Raw genomic sequence first — 24297 nt, 5'->3', positions numbered from 1 at the left:
GGTGATGACTTATGCTGTCTTCTTCTTGCGTATGTCAAATTAACGATGTCAGAAAGAGAGAAATAAGTGCTTACCTTACCATCCGTTAATCGATATATATTTAAACTAAGAATTGAATTGATTGACAATTGACTGACTCATCACGAGATCTCCGATACTGTAGGTCCTTTTTATGGGAAATGGGAACCGTAACTTTGTATGGAAATTAATCGTACAAAATCGGAATGGAAAGCTAGTCAACGTATATTAGTAAGACTGTTGTCAAGACATTTATAAGTTCGAATTCAGAGTTTCATACAGCAAACAAATTGTTCGTATGTTAGTCTATAACTTCTCCCTCATACTATTTATTTGAACTTACATCGCCGATATGCTACCTTGTCAACTAAGATATGTCCCTTATGCCAGTACACTTGCTAACTCGCTTATCAAACCGGAATAGAACAGTACTAAGTATCGCTGTTTCGCGGTAGAATATCCGAGTGGGTGTTACCTACCCAGATCCAGACGGCAAATTAAATTCTTCATAATTGATGGAGAGAAATACGCTTATCTCTATAATGGACGCTGTGGCAGACCTTTAATACGACTGTGTATTGGATGGAGTATTTCCAGAAAGTTCCACTTAATGTAAATATGTTTGGAGGCCCGTATCGCACATGTTAATACGACAGACGATAAAAGTTAAATTATATAAAATGGGTTGAGTCGTTATCATAAAATTAACCTAATTATTAATAAATTGAAAACACTTTTGTTATTTCTATTAAATATTGTTTCTTTTATAAGATAAACGTAATTAAAATTAATGAATTGTTATGGAAAAAAACGATCGTAATTACTCGGTACTCGTATGTTCTTGTTTGAACTTTCTTTTATTTATTAATAAATTTCGGGTTGAGTCGATTTTTAAATTGTGGATACTATTTTTATCTAAAATTTCTCGACATAACTCTACGTGATTAATAGGAATCATCATTATAATGATAAGATTGATAAGGTCTTATCATTGTGGTCGGTGCGATGTACATATTTGTAATTTTGAACACGTTTCGCGTTTGACGAATCGTTTCGCAAATAATCTCGGCGTTTATCATTTTATATCAAATGATATGGAAACGAATGGATGTCGCCGGCATTTTTCATGTCGGTGTAATATAAGAACGCCCAATTCGTATTTATATAGTACCTGTATTATATTTTGGAGTACATAAATATTTTTTAAATGGCATGGCCTTTAATTATATCCGTTTTCATTTTCGTTTATTAAATTAATAATAATCAATACAGTGGAGGTACTGTCGTAAATAACCCATTGCAGGGAAAAGGCTACCTAGATTTGGATCGTACTTCACTAAGTTGCTCCAATGGGGGTTGATCAAAACACCTGTCTTAGTTATTCAACCGATAGGTTTATGTTCCGCCGAGCACGAGATGAAATATAAACAAAGCAAAGCCCAGATTTGAACCCGCTCACCACGACACTTCGGTTAGAACGCGTGCTTCTTAACCGATGATTTCTGGTTCATACTCAGGCAGGCACCACTGAATTTTCATGTGCTTAATTTGTGTTTATAATTAGTCTCGTGCTCGGCGGTGAAGGAAAACATCGTGAGGAAATCTGCATGTGTCTAATTTCAACGAAATTCTGCCACATGCGTATTCCACCAACCCGCATTGGAGCAGCATGGTGGAATATGCTCCAAACCTTCTTCTCAAAGGGACCTCCATTAACCACGACACTAGTTTAAAATCTACGTTTTGTATTTACTGTACAGTTTCAGTTTAAAAAATATATTCATTTTAATTTGTGTTAAAACATTTTTGCTTGATTTATTTCTTTGATGTTAAGTGTATTAGTGTATTATTAATTTTAATTAAATTATAAATAAATATGCCAAAAGTTATCGTAATAAATAAATATCAGGAAGTTCATTCATGGCCGCTGCATTTATCTGTCCTCGGGTTTGACACAAACTTTTCCATCGTAAAAATAATATATACCGATCGCTGAGACTGACACTCCTAGAATTATCTAAGGCGATGTAAAGTCAGTCGTCTGTTGGAGATTTAACATTGGAAATTGCCCGGTTATTATCTTATAAAGTATACAAATAAAATTGAGACTGCCACTGGTCGGAGAAAGGTCTCGTCAACTTGTCCGGACGAGTTCTGTATATCACCGCTAGTATTATTATTAAACTAGATGATACTTGTTCATTTTGACATCTTGTTATTGGATTATTTTTTTGTAATTTCTTATAAAATCCATGATAAATTTCCCTTGTGATTGGGATATATTAACAATTAATTTTGGCTCAGATCCTTAGAACAAAGTAAAACTTAGTATTTACTCGTACTTGTTTATAATAGTAATACTTATTTTATGAGAGGTGCCGAAATGGTACAGTGGATAGGATAGGAAGATTTTAAACGTGGATCGCAGGTTCAATTCGATAGAGCACAGCAGATCGGCATATTTATGCTTAATTTATTAATCTGCTCGTGCTTAATATTGAAAGAGCACGTCAGATGAAAATCTGTCATATGTGACCATCAATCCGAAAGTGAGCTACGTGATGGTATAAACTCCAAGTCTTCTCCATGAGAGAAGGTGCTCAGCCGTGTGGCAGTCTTGGACTGTTACTTCATTCGTTCTAAAACATATTGTTTCCTGTCAACGAGTATGTTATTAGTATAGATTGACGACATTCAATGACTATGAGTTAGGAGTATCCATTCCTAGTAATCTGAACGCGTTATTAGACGATACAGTCGTGATAGCATCGTTAGAGAAAAGAAAGCCCTTCTTTATTGCCTTCCCATACTCTAAACAGAATTTAGGGGCAACGATATTACTCTCAGATACAGTAAGTATCCGACGCAAATAAGGAGTTAATAATGAAATAATTGGCTCATTAATAACATCATGCTGTCAGCTCGTGTTTGTGTAATTACGGTAAAAGTTGCCGTTGAGTATTTCGATCACGTTAATAAGACTGATGTAACGTATTAGTCTGCCTCGTATGTAATTAATGACTTATGATTTACATAACTTTATCGTCAATATCTGTAAGAATACTCCGTCGGGACAATCTCTTCCGGACCGTTTGGAGCTTATATAGTTTCATATAATACATGTATTTATTATACATACATACATACATATAATAAGGATGTACAACTGTACATACATAAATCATTACGACAAACATACTAAGAGAAAATGTCTTGTTTTTATGGGCTAGGAACACTATAGGACGTACGCAAAACAGAAAAGTTTCAGCACAATCAGTTGAATCGTTTATGTACTCGTAGAGGACAAATGTATATATTTTATTAAGGTTATGTATATTATCGTGCATTTTCTCTCTTCCACCTTGGTAGCCTGAAAGAGATAGCTGTCTTGTACATATTACTGGACTTCATTCCATGTATAAGTTTCATTGTTGTACAATGACTTTTTTGTGTAAGCTTAGGTAGGTACCACCCACTCATCATATATTCTACCGCCAAGCGGCAATACATAGTAATGTTATGTTACATAGTTGTTCCGATATGATGTACGTGTGAGCTACTGTAACTACAGACAGAAGAGAGACAACATCTTAGTTCTAAAGCAATAGTAACTCAGACAGAGTTAGTTCACGACCAAACCACCGAATCGTATTTGATGAAATTCAATATGAATCACACTCGAAGTCTAAAGAATTTATATAGCTTATATAGTAATATATATAGGCCATAGACTATTTCAATACCTGACAGATGAGTATCGACAACTAAAACGTGAGCAAAGTATTGTAAGGGTTTGGTTGTAGGTTTTAGGTATAAAAAGTCTAATACGGACGGTGTTCAGGTTCAAGTTTGTTGCAAATTTTATCAAGTTTAGTTCAGTGGTTTAGCCATCTAAGCACAGACAGACAGATTGTCTCGTTTGTAATATTAGTATAGATGGGAAGTTGATTATGTGTATCGCATCAACTAAATAACACCCTGTCTTGTGGAATAAGATTCAGCTAACTAGTTTTCCATCTTACTTTATAATCACCGATTTTCATTTCTGTAACTTTCCTCAACAAATTTAATGCAAATATCAAATCACAGTAGTTCAAGAGAATAGTGTGTTTAAATATACAAACAGGCCAGCTTTAAAGAATCAGTATACATAAGCCAATATACATTAAGCGTTCAATATAGTTTGACAACGGAAATCCCATCTACAAAAGGACGAAGAGACATCAACGTTTCGTCCGTCATTAAATGTTAAAAGTAGAACTTCCTTCCCGGAATGCGTCGTCTTAAATCTTAAAATAAATTAATTCTTATGGCATTATTATTAGACTGGTACTAAACACGGCCTGTAAATACGGGAATAAGTGTTATAAGACACCTTTTCTTATTTTATGATAATCGTAATTTATTCATCAATTTATTATTATTATCTAACAACATTTCACTTATTTATCGACTGCTCGACGTTTTATGGGACAGACAAAAGTCCCTATTAACACGATGACGTACGTAAAATGGCTTAAGTTAATACTCAAGACAATATTATGAACACTTAATATAATTAATTAAGAATAATTATCTTAGTGTCGTTATTTATGTCTCCATAACGACCACTTCCAGTATTATATAAATAAATCTGGTCGGACCAAGCCCATTGAGCGTTAAAAAAGCAATAACGACTTAACAACTTCAAGTGAAAGTAAATTTGATAAAATATAACATCGAATCTAATGGACGTTCAAATATAACTTAATAACTTTAGTTCATATAAAAAAACAATAAAAATCTACACAGGGGTATTCGATAACAATCTACTACATAGTTAATTTTAACGATATTGACGTTCTAAATTTAAAAATAATTAAAATGTATCTATTTTATAATCTGTGGCATTTACTATAGATAGTTTCAACAATTCTCTAAAACTGAATTTGACAGCAACGTGAATACATTTTAAATAGCATACCAGGGCAGGTGTCCAACGCACACGTGCACCTGAATATTTTCTTTCCTCACTGAGTGCGCAAGCGTCAAGGATGTTGTGCCAAGTACGATGGAGTTATAGTAAGAATTATTAATGTAAGAATTTTAAAACGGTCTTCATAATATAATAAGTATTTTTTCGTCTCGTAAATCTGCCTATCCGATATAGACAAAAGTATTTCACTATACAGCCACGTTTTTACTATTTTAAACAATCGAAAATAGAATATACATAATTTAAATTATATAATTGACATTTATATTTATGCCTCTATTCTTTCATTACATAGAATAAAAATATATTACGCTATTACTTTGTTGAACATTATGTGAACATTATGGTATAGACAATGGATTCGGTAATAAATACATTTTAAAAGTAGCGATTACATTTTTAGTTATATATCTGCGTCATGTTACTTGAAATTAAAGAATTTTAATTAAATATTTGTCACACAATCACGCCAAATCGCTGGTCGTGGTCGAATACGATTTGCTATATCGATATGGCATTTCGCCATAGATATTTCAATTATAATGAATTATGTCTAATATATCTAGTTGTTAATATGACATCCAATTACTTGTCGTTATTTAAGATATTTAATCACAAAATCAACGCTACGTATTCTAAAATACAGCGATAACAATGTAATAATATTTACTTTTATTACTAATTTCCGCCCGCAGCTTTGCTCACGTGTGACACGCAACACCCCCCTCCCCCCACGTCACTGACATGTCCTCTTCTGTATCCCAGCATTTATAATATTAGTTAGTTTTAATATTCATTGTTTTATCTATAATATTATACTAAGTATGTAGGGGGAATCCCGGAACTAACGATACCATTGCAAAATTATATTCGCTAGTACAAAGTTATAATAGCCGAGATGGCCCAATGGTTAGAACGCGTGCATCCTAACCGATGATTTCGGGCTCAAACCCAGGCAGGCACCACTGAATTTTGATGTGCTTAATTTGTGTTTATAATTCATCTCGTGCTCGGCGGTGAATGAAAACATCGTGAGGAAACCTGGATATGTCTAATTTCAACGAAATTCTGCCACATGTGTATTCCACCAGTCCGCATTGGAGCAGCATGGTGGAATATGCTCCTAACCTTCTCCTCAAAGGGAGAGGAGGCCTTAGCCCAGCAGTGGGAAATTTACAGGCTGCTAATGTAAAGTCATATTACTCCTGAGTGCAGAGCGAAGCCGGGCCGGTCGCTATTATTGTATATACGGATTAATAGTTATATTATATCTTTCACTTCATAATAATGTTAATAAATTGTCGTCTATCTAATTAGTAATCCGGAGATAAACGATCAATTATTATTTATGGCCTAATGGTAAGTGGAAGCCCTTGCGCGCATTATATTTACATAAACCACCGTCCTGCCGTAATCTGCAAACCGTGTACTTATCTATGTACCGTCATTATGGTAACTTGTGTCGACCGTCATACCGGAAAAGGCAATTTTATTATATTTATATATGAATTATTGTACATAACATAATCAGCCTGTAAATTTCCCACTGCTGGGCTAAGGCCTCTTCTCCCGTTGAGGAGAAGGTATGGAGCATATTCCACCACGCTGCTCCAATGCGGGTTGGTGGAATACACATGTGGCAGAATTTCGTTGAAATTAGACACATGCAGGTTTCCTCACGATGTTTTCCTTCACCGCCCAGCACGAGATGAATTATAAACAAATTAAGCACATGTAAATTCAGTGGTGCCTGCCTGGGTTTGAACCCGAAATCATCGGTTAAGATGCACGCGTTCTAACCACTGGGCCATCTCGGCTCTCATAATCATTGTTATTGTTAAATATTTTGTGGTCGACTACCTAATCCTACCGCCAGTAAATGACTATACAGCGCTCAATGAAAGTATGCGTCAATATTTATTGTTACCGTTGATTGACTGACTGCATTTGATAATACGTTATGCAACCATTCAAAAGGCTATAGTTGAAGAGTCAACAAACTGGATACGAGTTTAATACCACGGGCCTAGTCCATAAGGCTAATTTCAGATAGTCAAGTTTAAGTTACATTGGTGTGTATATTTGTAAAGAATTATGTGTGTTCTTGGACTGTAAGTCTATGAAAGCAGGTCAGTCAGAAAATGTCGCGACTTGATTGTACGACATGGATGATTCTCCGGTAATAATTACATTGGGCCCATAATGTTGAGTCTAAAGTGAGGGTTGTTGTAGAATCACCCTTATGTTATAATAAATAAAAGAAATCTAGGAATTGTAACCCTCTTACTGAAAACTATTCTAAATAATCTATTTGAGTTTCAGACGTCATGTTATTGTTGCCGATATAGTTTAAATTTTTTTTATCATAAAAAGCGTGGAGCAAATAGTTTTTGTATTTCAAATTTGAAATACGAGTAAATATTGAGTTTCATGCCGGTTCTTCTCGGTGGAATCTACATTCGGATCCGATGCTTGCTTTACCTTAAATACAATTTTGTAAAATGATAATTCAAAAGTGCTTGTACAGGGCTGCTTGAATAAAGTATATTTTGATAATGTACACATGGGGTAATGATCTTTCGTATTTAATTATGTATCTCAATTAGAGTGAGTCAATATTTGTCCAAAATACTTAAGCTACTACTAAAATATATTTAATAGAACTATGTGGAATCAATAAGATAGTTTTTTAAACCTTTATTTCTCTGAAATAGGTATGTTTTTCGATAATATCTTTATTTATTGTCTTAGTGATGTTTTATATAATATATATATTTATATCTAGTTTTAACAAAAATGCTTTTACATTTGAATGTGATTTTATTATCTGATGATACAACGTTTAAGCTTCGTTGCTTTTGTTATGAATCTTCAGAAAACATAACCATTGTTTAAATGAATGTCTTGTTAGATATACTAATTACTAGCAAAAAAATAAAAATATATTATTAAGTTCATCATATTTAGTAAAGCATAATTATCTTCTTTATTTTTTGAATCTTGTAAAAATTTTAAATGAAACTTAAAAATGGGACCCAGTGTACGAAGATTCCCCCGAATTATTCATACGCTCGAAATAGTTTTGGTACACTAACCCATATTAAATGTGCCGGTAGTGCATTGACCTACACGAGAGCAAATTCGGTTCGGAGATCGAAGTGGACGTCACTCTTTGTTCGCTAGTTCAAGACGAAACGGTATTGTTGGTAAAGAGATATTATTGTGTTCCGTTTCTTTAACTGAGTTAGAGGAGGAAAGATGGGTTTTCTTTAGACTTATTATCGATATCACGACCTCAATCATATTTAAGTCTAGTGGCTAAGGAATAATATAATATCCTCAGGTCTTGGATTCTTGTCTCGGATTGGACCAATCATAATTTATTGTGTTTTGCCATCGATAAATTCTTTAGACTTTCTTTTTGGCAGTCTAAATAACATGTAGTTTACATTGGTGTGTTGTAAGGAATGGTTCTTACAGCGCCGTCATCCATCGGCGGTGGTGACCACTTACCATTAGGTGGCCCTTTTGCATGTCCTAAGACAAAAAAGACAATTCTGAAGGTCAGAATTGAACAGAATAACAATAGAAACTTATTGCTAAGCTAGTGCGTGACGACCCTTATATCGTCCTAAATGAAACATGTAAATTTCAGACCAGCAAACGTACATTCAAGCAATATGTTAAACAATGAGTCATTAACTTTATATGATTATACGTTTTGATTTTCCTCGGATCAACAAAAGATGTATTTTAGAAACAAGTGACATTGTCCTGCACGGTGACTGGTTAAGTCAAAGTCCACTTTGAATCATTGTATAAGTTTGTACTAACTTACAGTCATGGAATATTTGGCGAGTTCTGGATTCGTGGACTGCTGACATAGTGATACTATGTCGATCAAGAATATAGTTTATATCTGCAAATATCCCACTGCTGGTTTGAGAACTCTCACTCTATGGAGAAGTTTAGAAGGTTATTGCTTCACGCTGATGAAATTTGACACAGGTTTCCTCACGATGTTTTCTTTGACCGCCGAGCTCGAGTCGAATTATTATAAACACAAATTAAGCTCAAGAGAATTCAGACTCGGAAACAACGTTTAAGATTAAAGTCTTCCGACCACTGGTTATCACGACTCACACGACTTACTGAAACGCTTCATCATTTGCTCTTTCTTGTCTTATGCTTTCGAATGACAAAAGAATATGTTTAACTAAACACCCGGTGCAGAATTCAACCTAAGCGCTATAAAAATTCCGTTCGATTATCGATATTTTGTGATAACTGCATAAAGTTTCGATACACGATTACGATTATTAAATACATATAATTACTCATTCATCAAATATTTTTTATGTTTTGTAATTATATTTTGGAAGAGAAGGAAAGCATTTTCGATAACGCAAAGATTTTTTTCTCAACCTCCTAATTTTTCCGCCCCTGAAAATATGCTTCCCTGGACATTAGCTAATCCAGCGCTGTAAAACACACGCGAAACGGCGTTTATAAGGCCGTTAATTTATATATTTTAATTGTTTAATGAATTATCTTTATAATAATTAAATAAACGTGATCACAGATTCAGTTTTCTCGTAATCATCATTACTAACGCAATTAGTAACTCAAACAACGCGGATTTATGTGTACATTTCCTGTGATGTTGATCTCTTTATCGTACACAATCATTTCGTAACCTATATCATTGTTATTTATTTTTCGTTTTACGTATTTTATATTAAGGCACAGGATGGCCTCCATCCAAATGTATGTTTATTTAAATTTATCTTTATATGAATTTATTGTACCAATGCGTGTAACATAAAATCGTTAAAGTATTCCTTTTCTGGAACAAAGTCTTATAATATTCCAGTAAAAGTTATGAACAAATATATTTAACCAGTCTTCTAATTATGTCGGTCTCGCACAAAGTATTTTGTATTGACACTTAATAAATAAAACAATGTTGTACAACAAAAACACTTTTGTGGCACTTATTAGGTAGACGGTCTAACATATGGACCACCTGATTGTAAGTTGTCACCGTCTATAGACATGGGTGCTTTAAAAAATATTAACGATTTCTTACATCCCTAATACGTTACCGATCTTGGGAACTAAGATGTTATATCGCTTGCGCCTGCAAACCGGAACACAACATCACTAATTATATGATGAGTGAGTGGTACATACCTGGTCCAAGTGTCTATACTGTACGTCTGTATTCTGTCCTATATCAGCACTTTGTGTTGCAGTTTAAAGGTTTAATGAACCGTTGTATTTACAAAATGTATTATAAAATCTTACTCACCCATTCTAGCACCACGCATTGATAATACAGGACACTAATTTCAGTCCCCAGTTAATGTCTAAGGCCAAATATACGTTTCCATATTATCCATACTAATATTATAAATGCGAAAGTAACTCTGTCTGTCTGTCTCGCTTTCACGCCTAAACTACTGGACCGATTTAAATGAAATTTAGTACACAAATAGTCTAGAGCGTGAGAAAGGACATAGGCTACTTTTTAATTAGAAAAAAGTGCTGTAAAGGGTTGAAAAGGGGGATGAAAGGTTGTAAGTTGTTGAAAGTATTGTAATTTTTAGAACTAGAAGCATAAAACTGATATTTTAGGCTGAACAGTTATAAACTAACATATCATGGCACACACTAAGGAGGGAATATTGGAAATTCTACCCCTAAAGGGGTGAAATAGGGGTTGAACGTTTGTGTGAAAGTCCGTAATTTTTTAAGGCCGAATCATAATTCTTTATTTTTATGATACTGATTAAAAATGAGTACATAAATATTTAAGCGTGTATATATTCTACGCGGGCAAAGCCGCGGGTAACAGCTAGTATGCCTATATGCCTATTATATTTGCGTATTTGCATTTTTGGTACTAAAAATACCTTAATATAAAAATTTACTAATTAAATTAAAAACATTTCCCGTTATCTGATATTAGTCTGATACACGAGAATGTAAATTGAATTGATTCATGTTTTTTTTATTATAATGTATCTTTATTGACAGCAATCAAGATATCACAAGATAATTATCAAATAAAATTACTATCAGTTTCAAACAAACGACGAAATGTAATGTTGACTTTTGATTTAACGTAATGTTTGTTTTGACATGCAAATAATATTTTACTTGTTATCGTAGAGCAAGGTTTGTGATGCTAAAAATACTAGATATTATTGGATATTGTTACCGTTTCTTATACGTTGGTTGGTTCGAAGTTTCATAATTCGTTTAACTGAGCCTACGTCGCTCTGTCTGTGTATATTTTCCTCCGAGGACTGTATTTTTATGACCGATATAGCTAGCCAGCCGAATTTCATACAATTCGTATAACTATGTCTGTCGTGACAAACAGAAATAGCAATAAAAAGTTCAAACCCAGAGCGGTGATCAATACTTTTAATTCAGGAGTCCGACACGCACTTGACCTGTTTTATTATACATAAATTCATAATACGTATTAGTGTATGTATACCAACAAGATTATATAGAAACGTAAAAACTATTCTAATTATAAATGCGAAAGTAACTCTGTCACCTCTTCACGCTTAAACTGCTGAACGGATTTAGATGAAATTTGGTATGGAGATAGTTTGAGTCCCGAGGACATGGGCTCTGTTTTACTTCCCCTGGAGAGGGTGAAATAGAGGGTGAAGGTTTGGGTGGATGTAGTTTTATAAATACGTGCGGGTAAAACCGCACGCTCAGCTAGTATAGGTACTATTACTGTGAAGCTATTAATTCAACATACGTTTACATAAAATACACGAAACGTACAATTCGTGATAATAACGCGTGTAAAGCAGCGGACCAGATCTAGTTTAAAGGCACAAAAGTTTTGTAACTGTATTATGTCTGGAAACACCTAGCCTAGATAGTCTCTGAGGCGCAAAGCGACGTCTCTTGTTCACATTTACCTAGCCCGCCGGAATGCGACATCAGTAAAGGTCATATCAATTAGTCCATCATTTGGGTGTTATATCTTCGTGAGATTCTGATTAGATGGTTGATTTTCGTTTACACGAGCATTCAATGCATTTACAAGTCTTATGTCTCTTTGTAATATACAATGACATTTATCTGTATTCAATAATTGTGATTGTATGTACGTTATAAACTTTTGAGGTTTTTTTTTTTTTGATAATTACAAAATAATTGATGTTTTACCGCCACTGTACTGACTGCTATGTCCGGTTCGAAGGTAGACATTTTATTCTTGAAATCTGTGTTATTTCTTGTTTATTATTGAATGTATGCATCTTTATTGAATAAATCTTTTTAAGTAGATTTTTAGTACAATTCTTGCAACTGACGGTGATGTGTTGTGCGATTTTTTGGTCTTTCGCTGGAGTTTTCCTAGCGATGATCGTTAAGGAAATGTCGTTCATGTACTTTACTGAGTCTGTCTTGTCATTAGAAAACTATCTTATTATGTAAAAAAACCGTGTTATTACTGGCCCTCTTCGCTGGAATAGAACACTCGAATTAACGGAATCGAAAAAATTTAAAGACATCTGCGGAAGATTCACTGTCGTTTAGTCGGTAACATACCGACACGTTCAGTAGTTTTTACGTGATCGACGTGAAGAAAAATGTTTCATTATATATGTAGAAGATATATACGAAGATTTCCATTTCACTTTACCTTTTATGTTCAAAATCCGGAGTACAACTCCAATTATTGTAATTAAATAATTTTATGAAAATGATGATTAATCAGGAAGGATATGAATATTACAATTAAAAACTGCCAAGTCGATAGTCGATACTTTGAATAGCTAAGCCTCATATTACTGCGGCGGCCGCAAGAAATATGTCATGGTCCGTATTGTGTGGGCAATAAAGCTCAGTTCGTCTGCGAGGTCTCGAGGTCGTGTGACCTCGCTTACATAAACCATTGTTTCAGCAACACGGACGTATCCAATCGACAGACAGACATTGACAGGGATTGAAATATGATACGGTTGTATGAAAATCTAGCAAAAATAAAAATCGGTACTAACATAAATATAGGTTTGTCTTTGTAATTTATACATGTATAAGTGACTCCCTATTTGGTGGCACAACCGTGCTGCGTTTAATTCTTATTATTATGAAGTACGATGGCAGTCTTGAGCTAATTATGAAATTGTAAGCGGTCACTCCCACAGACATTACCAATGTAAGAAATATTAGTAATTCCATCCGTCGCCAATGCGCCACCAGTCGTCCGACGGTTGCATCCCAACCAACTACACTCTCTCCCTCTTTGAACGTTGACGTTTGACTGACGTTGACGTATGACATCTACGTAACCACGTTTATCACGGTCTGTCTGTCTTATCTACATTTTATTACACAACCTGCTTGTAACGTTCTCTCGCACTATTCAAAATTCAAAATTTAAGGTTTCTTTTTAATTCACCAAATGGGGTTTTGCATTAATTGTATACTTTTTTTAATCTTAAATGCTTGTTGTTTATACAACATTAATTTAAAAAAATAATTTAATGTTGAACCTATTTTTGAAGTAAAATTATTTTCTTGTTCGTCTTAGTAGATTTGCCGATATAGCCTTAATAAATCCTAATTCACTATTCCTGTATCGGAGTTGCTCGTAATGTTCAAACATTAATGGGTACCCAGTGGCGTAAAGAGTACTCAAAAGAAACATTCTAGCAAAATAGGTAGTTTTATATTTCAACACTATAGTAATCACAATATTTTTTGTATTTATGTATTTGCTATATTTATTGAGTTGTATTCGTTATTATTTCATAATGTAAGTTTTTACTGCACCACCATATTGCCGTCTTCCATACACATTATTCTTCTAACCCAAAGGTTGTCTGGAAGAAATGGCTTATAAGCCATAAGACCGCCTTTTGCTTGGCCAATTTTGTTTTAAAGAAAATATACATTGTATCTTTATGTGCAATGTATTATTTGGTGTGCAATAAAGAGTTAAATAAATAAATAAATAATCACGAATTTTTACATCGATCAGCAATCTGTCCTTTTTTTTATGATATCGGTTGGCACACGAGCAAATAGGTCACCTGATGGTAAGTGATCACTACCGCCAATAGACAATGGCGCTGTAAGAAATATTAACCATTCCTTACATCACCAATGCGCCACCAACCTCGGGAACTAAGATGTTATGTCCCTCGTGCCTGTAGTTACACTGGCTCACTCACCCTTCAAATCGGAATACAACAATACTGAGTGCTGCTGTTTGGCGATAGAATATCTGATGAGTGGGTGGTACCTACTCGTACTCTCTGCGTATTCTATGCGTCAGACTACCTTGTTGGTGTAGTAGCTTGGATATAAATCAAAATTTAAAAATTCTTTATGCGGACGCAGTCGGACACAGTCGGACGCAGGTGAATTAGCAGTGATTTCTAATGATCGCAGTTTTCATGTTTTTTTTTTTTTTTTTAAAGTATATATTATATTTTTGTTGGTTAGTTTTAGTAAAAAGAAGGAGAGTTGAATTTGTATGAATATATGTGTATTTATTAGTTTGTATATTTGTTAATTTCTTTCGTCTCGCACCTCGTAAGCTCAAGTTATGGTAACGAACGACAGACAAAATTTTATCCTTTGTATTACTATTTGTAATTTTACAATGGATAAATAATGCTTTGCTAATAATGTTAATTAATTAAAATGTATAAGAGTTCATTTCATTAGCTTGGTGAAAAAGGTAACTACTGAGTTTGTTGGACGCGCATAATAGAATAACAGCAGGTACTTAATTAGTACCGTACTAATGCGGACTCATTGTTACTGTATATAATACATATCAACCCCCCTAACCTCATTGTTTTACATAACAAGTCCGAGATACTTGTACATTTATATTTTAATAGTTTCGCCCGCGGCTTTTATCGCGATTTAGCGGTTGGTAGTCAGATGTTAGGCATAAAAAAGACCATATTTAATCAGATTCTGTTCAGCGACTTGACCGTGAAACAACTGACAGACAATCGGACAGAGGTTGTATGCATTTATAATATTAGTATAGATTGACATTTATTGATATTCCGCACCTGACGTACATCATACCCAGCTATTAATACATACTTCTGTACTCTTTTGAGAAATAAATTTATAGATAAAACTTTTCGGGTAAAGTTTATTTTTTATTTGTTGCATTTCATTGCGTCCCCGGATAGTTTACAGATCCAAATGTTATCAGTTCCTATATCCGGAAACTAAATTTTCAATTTTAATTTTGACATTATAATGCCCTATAGTATAATTCACTAACACACGCATTCGTATAAATGCGAAGAGGTCAGATAAACTTCGCTAACGTAGCCCCGATCGGTCTCGCGACGAATCGAATGAGATTGCATATTTCCGGCATCGTGTGAACTGCGCCCGAGTGTGATGTAATACGAATTTAATATATTATTCGATTCATTCGAGTAATTGGTAATTGTTATTATTTTATTCGTTTCACTTTTGTATACATATACAGACGTTATTATTTTATTTTGTTTCAATTATTGTCATATTGATATGTTACAATTATAACGTTTTATGTTATTGATTTTAAAAATAATGACTGAAAAAAATGTATATTCTTGGTACACTTAATTCGTTAAAATCACTCATGGCATGCCAACTGTCCAACTCCGTGCAGCTGCTTGAAGGTTTAAAACTTTTATTTATATATATTAATAATTTAAAAAAAACTTTTTTTATGTCTTACAAATTAATTTAAACAAAAACGATGTATCTACTGTTTGTAATTGTTAAATTTTTGGTGTATGTGTAATTTAATAACTCGATTAAGTTTTTGTAAGTAGGTACTTATTTACTTTTCCTCTGGAACCCCTTTCAGGTCAAGACTTCTCCAAAGCTTTCCACTTCTCTCGGTCTTGGGCTATGTTTTACCATTGTGGGCATTTTCTTTTGATATCGTCTTTCCATTTAGTGAGCGGTCTTCATCTATAGCGCTTACTTACTTTATTTATAGCGACCATATTTTATTTATTTATTTATATATATATATATATATACATCCCGCTTCAAATGTGACTTCCTTTTACTTCAAATCATTGTGACGTCCATCACTTCTAGTTGCTTTAAGCGAGTTGTTTCAACGAATACTGGGTGATATGCTTTTGGGAATTTAGGGGCACAACTTATTTTTTTTTTTAAATCATCTATTTTGATATACAAATATATGAATATCACCATGCACATCGCTTTCAATTTACACTCCCCGCCAGGTTCTTACTCATCAGACTTCCCGTGTATACTAATTAAATCACATTTACTTTTCACACCATTCTACTTCCTTTGAAATGCGACGTTGCCAGTCTTACTGAGAATAGGTTAAATAAAATAATAATAGTACATCGTACTATAATATATGTACGTACTTGAGTTCGCACAGATGTATAACCTAGTATTAACCTCTAAATTGAGCCTACTATGAGACAGTTCCCAAAAATAAAAATGAATCAGAGTAACGAGATCAACAGTTATTTATTCAACATAATTATAGCATAATATTTGACACAAAGCAGCACATTAACTTTCTTAACAATATCCATTTATATGGAGGAATATCGAGACCCACACCAGTGGGTTTAAGCAACAATGACATATCATAAATATGGATAGTTAGAACAAATTATATTTTCTTTTCTTTAATTATATTTAATATAATCGGTTTTTGCTTATTTGGGCTAGTAAGTTAATATTAATTGATATTAAACACCCGTACATTCATAGAATATACGGACGTCTGATCTTTTACAATATGAATGGTTTATGTTCATTCGACGTCCTTAAATATATATTTTTTAAACGGCAATCAAATCAAACCATTTTTATAGAAGTGAGATTCATCCCAACGAATGTTACAACTATATATACGGACGTCCAATCTTAACCAATATGAATTTTATTTTGCTCAACTGACTACCGTATATAATGTTTATTTATTATTTTCTAAAACGAAAATTAACCCTATTTAGAATAATAATTGTAAATATTAGTAATTTTTAGCGTAATGTTTCATCCATAGTTATTTTGTACTTAGTACTTGAAAAATTTATAAAATACGGACGCCCAATTTTGTACAATTTGAATGGGAAATGGTAATTTGCCGTCCGTATATGTAGGTTTGTCCAATACTTAGGTATTTAATATTAAAATTAGAAATTGTTAACATGAGGATATACTTGGAAGTTTCAGTCTTTTCATTAGATAACATTCCTTACGAGCGGATTGTCCCTATCAGCTTTAGAAATGTATACGGACGCCCAATTTTATGAAATATAAATCGTTAATATCAATTAAACGTCTATGCAGTTTTATAAAAAAAATAATCGTAGTTATTTAAGTAAGTAGCTTAATCCTTAAACTACTTAAATAATATTTTTGGGAAGAATCAACTACACATAAATAGTACGCTTTATAATGGACAATATGTACCAGAGATTTCGAGTAGTCTAAAATCTTCATAAAAAATATATGTACGGACACCTGATTTTGTAGATAATGATTGTACAATATTAGGCATCCATATACCTACAGTTCCTAAGCGGCACGGTTCGTGTAGGTATCACAAGAACAAAAGATCGCAGTTACCTATATATGTACGTTAGTAGTACTTAAAATAGTCATAACAAACTCACATACATAGTTCTGGCGCTCTCTTCATAATGTTAGTTAAGATTAAGAACAATACTACTAACTGAAATTAGATCATTGTATAAAAATAAATATTCTCTTCTGCTATCTTATGTACAAATAAATTATCAAATCAGATTAGTAGTTCCTTAGATTCGCGCGTTCAAACAAACAAACAAAGTTTGTCTCTTTATAACATAGATTGCATTTATTATTAATCTAGTAATCAAAAGTAAGTGGTAGTACATCTACTTATTTACAAAATAAAATATTAATTATACCAATACAACTCGATACTACCTAACATACTACTATATGTTGTACCATAGTTCTATGGCTAAATTACCTAGATAAGGATTTTGGACCGACTAACGTAATAATAAAAAAATGTGCTTACTTTCCCATCCATCCATCCCATTTTTTGAATCTATATACGATTGGACGCTGAAACATATGCTGAGTATAATGACGTGCATATCACTAATACTCAAAAGACAAATTGTTGTAAATTTTAATATAAATGAAAAGGCGGCAACGTCGCATCACATCGCTGTCATAAATGGACGCACAATACGGCTTGATGTTAAAGTTACAAATGAAGCTGGTGGCGCCGCTGAGTTTGGTAGTTTTTTGCTGCGGAACTACGGAAACATTTAGTATAGTCAAATTGGAACTGAAATGACTTCCAATTTTTTTTTGCAATTTCAATATTTCTGTAACGAGGAGACAAAGGCGGAGGCAATAGACGCTGTCTTCCTTTTTGCGTCCGTATACCGGACGTTGTAAGCAGGTGGACGTCAAATTACATCGCAAAAAACCCATGTTGGACGTACAATAGGTTGCAGTATATATATATATATATATATATATATATATATATATACATAGACCAACCAAGCAACTCATTGCTTATACTTGTACAGTTTAAGTATAAACTATAACTTACTACAATGTTTGAGGAACTTTTTTAACCAGTAAATTATTGTACATGTGCTAATAGTAGTACTAATATTTTCATAACTTCGAAATACTTCAATAAATACAAGAATACTTCAACGAAAATGACAGTGCAACACTTGGCTTAGCGACAGAAACTCGACATTCCATAAATAGGCGTTTGACGTTTGATTATAATTTGCGTATCATTGCTATTTGCCACTACGTGTTTACCCGCCCACGGAAATCGCTACGGAACCACTGAACTGCTAAAATAACTCGTTCCACGTTAACCCGTCACGACGTGTGGTCGCGGACTTAGGGCTACCACTCTTTGTAATGTTGGCTACCTACATCTCGTGACTACGTCACTGTGAAACTAGCTCAGCTCTGTATTCAGGGATTAAATTTATTGTTATCATTTTTAATTCTTCTATTTATAAATAGGCAAAGACAAAACGGTTCAGTAACTTTTTTTCCTGTTTTTTTGACATTTTTTATAGTAACTATTAACGAGTTTTTAGTGTTATCAATAAAAATATGTCGAGAACAAGGGTAAAAGGAAAATGATCGTTACTTTGGAAATTCATATATTTTGATAACATTTTCAATAACGACCATACGACGAACACTAGTCATTGCTAAGATTAATGATTACGTTTATTAGTTATTCCTTAGTGCGTCTATACAAATTGTTACATAGTAAAATCTTAAATCTTATTTGATTGTTATTTATCGTTATGATGTCTGTCAAATACCGCTACAAGAATCTCAATAATTTCGAATGAGCTCGAAACTTCGTCACGAATGTTCCCTTGTGATCACGGAATGTAATATTTCAGTCAAATTAAGACGATTAATTATTTAAATTATTGCAATTTATTTATACAATCGTTGACAGATGAGATGAAGTGAGAATCTAAGATGATGCGGTTGGCAGTTGTGGTTTTCTGTGATCTAAATCGATAAATTCATTATTAATAATAATAACATTATTAATACAATACGTTTACTATTCTTTAGCCTATACCAATTAATGTTCTAAAAATGATTAAACGGTGGATTAAAATAAACATTTCTCTCAATTATTCTTCAATAATTGCTACAAAATCCCAAATTTGTAACATTATTGACAATTCGAAATTATCAATCGAAATATGAAAGACCATTGTTTGTTAAACAAACTTAAATAATTTCAAAATGAAATTAAAAATGATTTTTAATTAAGGTAATTTTGTCAGTAAAAATCGGAATACTATATATATTATTACGATTTTTTTATTGTCAAGGCAAGTGACAACCCTAGGTGTTACGTAAAATACAAGCCTCGGCCAGGCAGTGCTGTTGGTGTTACGGTTATAGGCGACGCGGGTTGTGCTGACCGACCGTAATGATAAATCATTTGCCGGCTTTCATAGCTGTAGGAAATGAAATATTGAGAGTTATATCGATTGTTTTTCAATAATATTTAGTCAACGATTTGTTAACCGACGACGGGCGCTTTCTTTTATATTTGATTTATTTATACGTTCGTGTATTGAACTAATTGTTTCTTGATTTGTAATGAATGCTCGCAAGCGATTTTTAAATAGTACATAAGGATTTTTTCAATTATGTTCTGAATTAATGAATTAGTTAACTAACTTTATTTTAATTTTATAACCTTAATAAATAATTAGGGATCAAAAACAAAAGTTTTAAATAAAAAATCTATTTCAATTTTGCGCGAGGCCTCTGCAAGAGCGAGGCCCCGCCACCCCCTAAAGCCGCCGCTGCTTATCACACAACGGACGCATTGAAATATTTACGCCGAAATATAATTAAATGTTGAACACATAAAGCTATTCCAGTCGTAAGCTTTATTTAAAACAGGCAGACTAGTAAACGCTGCCTGATGTGTTCACCATCTACAATGTCCCACCAGCTCTGGGAACTAAGTTCCTATGGGGCAGTAGTTATACTGGCTGACTCAATCTTAAAAACGGAACACAACAATATTAAATATCGCTACATGGCGGTAGGATCTTAATTAATTCCCAGACGGGCTCTCGAAAGGCCTACCAAGGTGTTTAAAATAATATTATTCATATAATTTTGGTAAAGTAATAATTCGTTTTTAACAATTACAATAATTATAGATGCGATAAAACTCTTGCACCTTTGTCAACTTTTATACATAGCCTGTCCACCTCATAACAGGGCTGTCACGGCATAACTTTTTCAACGATTAAAAACTATTGTTTTTATAGCGTTATTAAATACTATAAATTGTTTATTATAGTTTAAATTATTTTATTTATTCAATTTGTATAATCCAAATGCTGATTACATCTTGACGCGTGCGCAGGCACGGATAATATATTTATTAAATGAATAGTTTAAATATATTTTATTTTAATATTATTTATGTATGGATTCTAATGGATTCGATTTTTGAAATAATATTTCTTGGTATACATATAATTTTGGCCTCGTTGGTCTATTAGCTTGCATGCTGCAAAACACGAGGTTCAAATTTATATAGGCTCTAGTAAGGGATAGGTTTTTCTATATAGGAACCAATCTAGACTCAATCATCTCGTAGTTAAGAAGTTGTCGTTTTAACACTTGCGTCTGATATCTTCTTGGATTATAAACAATAATTGGACTGTGTTAAGTATATATATACATAACTATGTACAACTTAACGACATATGTTCGTAAGATTAAATATTTCGATAATTTATACATAACGTCGCGTAAACGTTTCATTTCTCTCACTCTCCGTTTCAATATTCTCTCCGTTCGAATAATGGCTTTAATCATTTTGAATTTCACACGATAGTTTCTAGTTTCATAAAGCACCGATTGTCATATAAAATGGCATATTATTTAAATCATCATAAGCATTGAATTATCCGCCTGACTATCCGTCATGGTGCATTGATTTTGCAATTATTCTATGTCCGTCCGGAGGCTTTGTTCGATTTATAAAAACTGTATATACAGACTATATCATTCGTGGATAGGATTTTACTTGGTATTGTTATGTTAAGTTCAGTGGAAATGACCTCTTGGTTGAGGTGAAAAGCATTTATGTGAAAGTTTCGTTTTAATTGTCTGGTTTATTATCTGTCGTCTATACCCGCAAAGGGAAATTATATTTTATTTTATATTCCAGAGTGTTCCAATGTTGGAACAGTGTGAGATTCGAAATTGTATTTGGGAATTTCGGTTAAATTCAATAAAGATCGGTTGAACAATTAATCTGTTGGTCGGAGAGTATGCGGTGCTCATATTATAATTTCTAATAGTGCTAGATACGATATAAAAATACATATATACCTCTGTTATGTTATGATGAGAAAGATTATATATAAGATAGACATTCCAAATGATCGTCTGGAATCTACGACTCTTGACAGACAGATATTTATATTTCTTATGAATACAATATATCGCAGTAAAAATTATAATGAATTATTAAACTTAAATTGTGATGTAGGCAATAATATAAATATAACACACAGAAATAAAAAAAAACTAAAGGCACGGCCAACATGTCTTTGGAAATACAAACAACAACAATAACTATTTAAAGTTATTTTAATTCACACGGCATTTTAATAACAATTTTATTTATATACTTGATCCAACCGTTAGGGTTCTAGAGTGTAGCTTAGACTTAAAATTGTATTATATTAATATAATTTATATTAGTTACTATATAAATAAAATATGTATTCATAAAATAATAATAACTTATTCATCAAAAATAAATGGGACCACGCGAGAAGTAGCCCAAAAAGAAATCCAATTCGATTCATATTTAAAACAGTTCTATAGTAACAGACGAAAATTATATAATTTATTTTATTTAATTGTCTATTTTAAAGTCGGTTAAAAATTGAACTACAGCAAGATGTTCGCCTGTTTATCTCTTATTGTGTCTGAGGTGCTCTGTCAATTAAACTATTCTACCGAATGTGCGCATTGTGTGTGATCGCAGCTGTTAGCGTAGAGATCGCGCCACACGCGGGAGATACTTAGGGGAAGGACACATGCAATCGTAACATATTTTCTTTCGCTCGACAAATTCGAAAGAAAGTTACTGTAACAGAGATAGCATTGTTTGTTTTTATAATAGGTATTTTATTATTTTTATCTACACTTAAATATATTATGGATATTCGAATTATATTGAATATGATTTGATTCAAATATTTAAAACTATTTTTATGAATTGTTAAATGATGAAATATACATTTTATAATATAGTTAGTTCGGCGGACGGTACGGTACCTGATGGTAAGTGTTTGTTACCGCCCATAGACATTGGCGCTTTAAGAAATTGAAAACAATCCTTGCATCGCTGATGCGCCACCCTAACAGCTGAGATGTTATCTGTTATCTCCCCTGTGTCTGTAGTTATACTGGCTCACTCACCCTTCAAACCGGCGCAGAAATATATGATGAGTCCTACAATCAAGTAGTTCATTTTTCTTCCAGAATCAGCCCTCGTTCCCAGCTCAGTCAGCGTTTGTACTGTAGCTATTATATAAACTCCTTTAAGTCTACCATGTAAATTAATATATAAGTTAAAAAACTTAAAAAAATATTCAAGCTAGATATAATCGGTGATCCAATGAATGTTGATCAAAGGTAATATAAAAATTAAGAAATAAAATATGATGGTTTTACTTTCATTTCTAAAAGTTGTTTGTTGATAACTTTTATCTAAGAACACTTGTGTTGTGTCTCGGATTTCTCGCGGTAACCTGTTTGCACGTTAAAAAATACCTTGACCCGGCGTTACAAGTTCAACTGTAATTGTACCGGAGGAAAGTTCAATTTTAACTGTTGCTAGACGTTCAGAAAATAATTTCGCTCTCAATCAGGGCTACTAACTTACTATTACAGCGGACAATAAATTATTTTAAAACTCATTTTTCTGAAATTACTTTTATTTAATTATAAAATTCAATTAATAATAATGGTTTTAAAATAACCTCAGAAGCTTCTGTAAGAATACTGTTATTCTACCTCTAAAATTACTCAATATTAACACTAGTAGCGAATATCAAAGGAAAATATATTAACATTGAATTTTCTATTTAATAATTTAAAAAAAGTTATATGTCCATCCCTGAATGCATTCAAAAGGCAACTTACCCATTTGTTATCAGAACGTTGCAGCCCTACGTTAGACGGTAATGCCGCGTTTGCAATACCAATAATTTAGTATGTCTCGTGAACGCGGACGAAGCGGACGTGTGTAGTTACCAGCGTCCGATATAAATTCAACACGGTCGAACTTAACACCGATTAGTTATCACAAAAAAAAACGTTTGAAATTTCTAAACTTGTGGCAGTTTAAAACAAAGTGTGTGTTTCGAAACGTGATTTTGTTTCGTTGCGGGAATAACTTAGTTGCAGTAGCACAATTTTTAGCTATGGTAACATACGACAAATATGGTATTCCCGTAACCATATTTGGTGTGTATTTTATTTACTAATTATAACGATATCTTCGTTTTCATAAATTCAATCTTCAAAAATATACTTACATCTAACAATATTAGAAGCAATTTCTCTTATACTTTGATTTTGCAAAGCAACCATGAATCTCGCTCCCGATATAACATTATTCAAGGCTTCAAATCATATCGGTAACTATCCTAAGCATAAATTACCGGTGCGACCGTAATCCCTTTGCA

At 33.1% G+C, this 24297-nt stretch overlaps 1 protein-coding gene across 4 annotated transcripts in view; it reads left to right on the top strand.

The window, feature by feature from the left end:
• The window catches only part of LOC113396641 (SUN domain-containing ossification factor), a 76823-nt gene that overhangs the window by 30064 nt on the left and 22462 nt on the right, over positions 1-24297 (top strand). For 2 of the 4 annotated variants that reach the window (XM_026634661.2, XM_026634658.2), the window contains exon 1: positions 23903-24076. The exons of 1 other annotated variant lie outside the window; for it this stretch is intronic. The gene's annotated coding sequence lies outside the window, so the exon portion shown is untranslated. Of the gene's footprint in view, positions 1-23902; positions 24077-24297 lie in introns of those variants that run through there. One more of the 4 variants, XM_026634660.2, reaches the window with a different exon arrangement.

The sequence above is a fragment of the Vanessa tameamea genome, chromosome 4 (assembly GCF_037043105.1).
Source record: "Vanessa tameamea isolate UH-Manoa-2023 chromosome 4, ilVanTame1 primary haplotype, whole genome shotgun sequence".
Taxonomy (NCBI): Eukaryota; Metazoa; Arthropoda; class Insecta; order Lepidoptera; family Nymphalidae; genus Vanessa; species Vanessa tameamea.
This window is presented reverse-complemented; position numbering and strand designations above follow the sequence as displayed.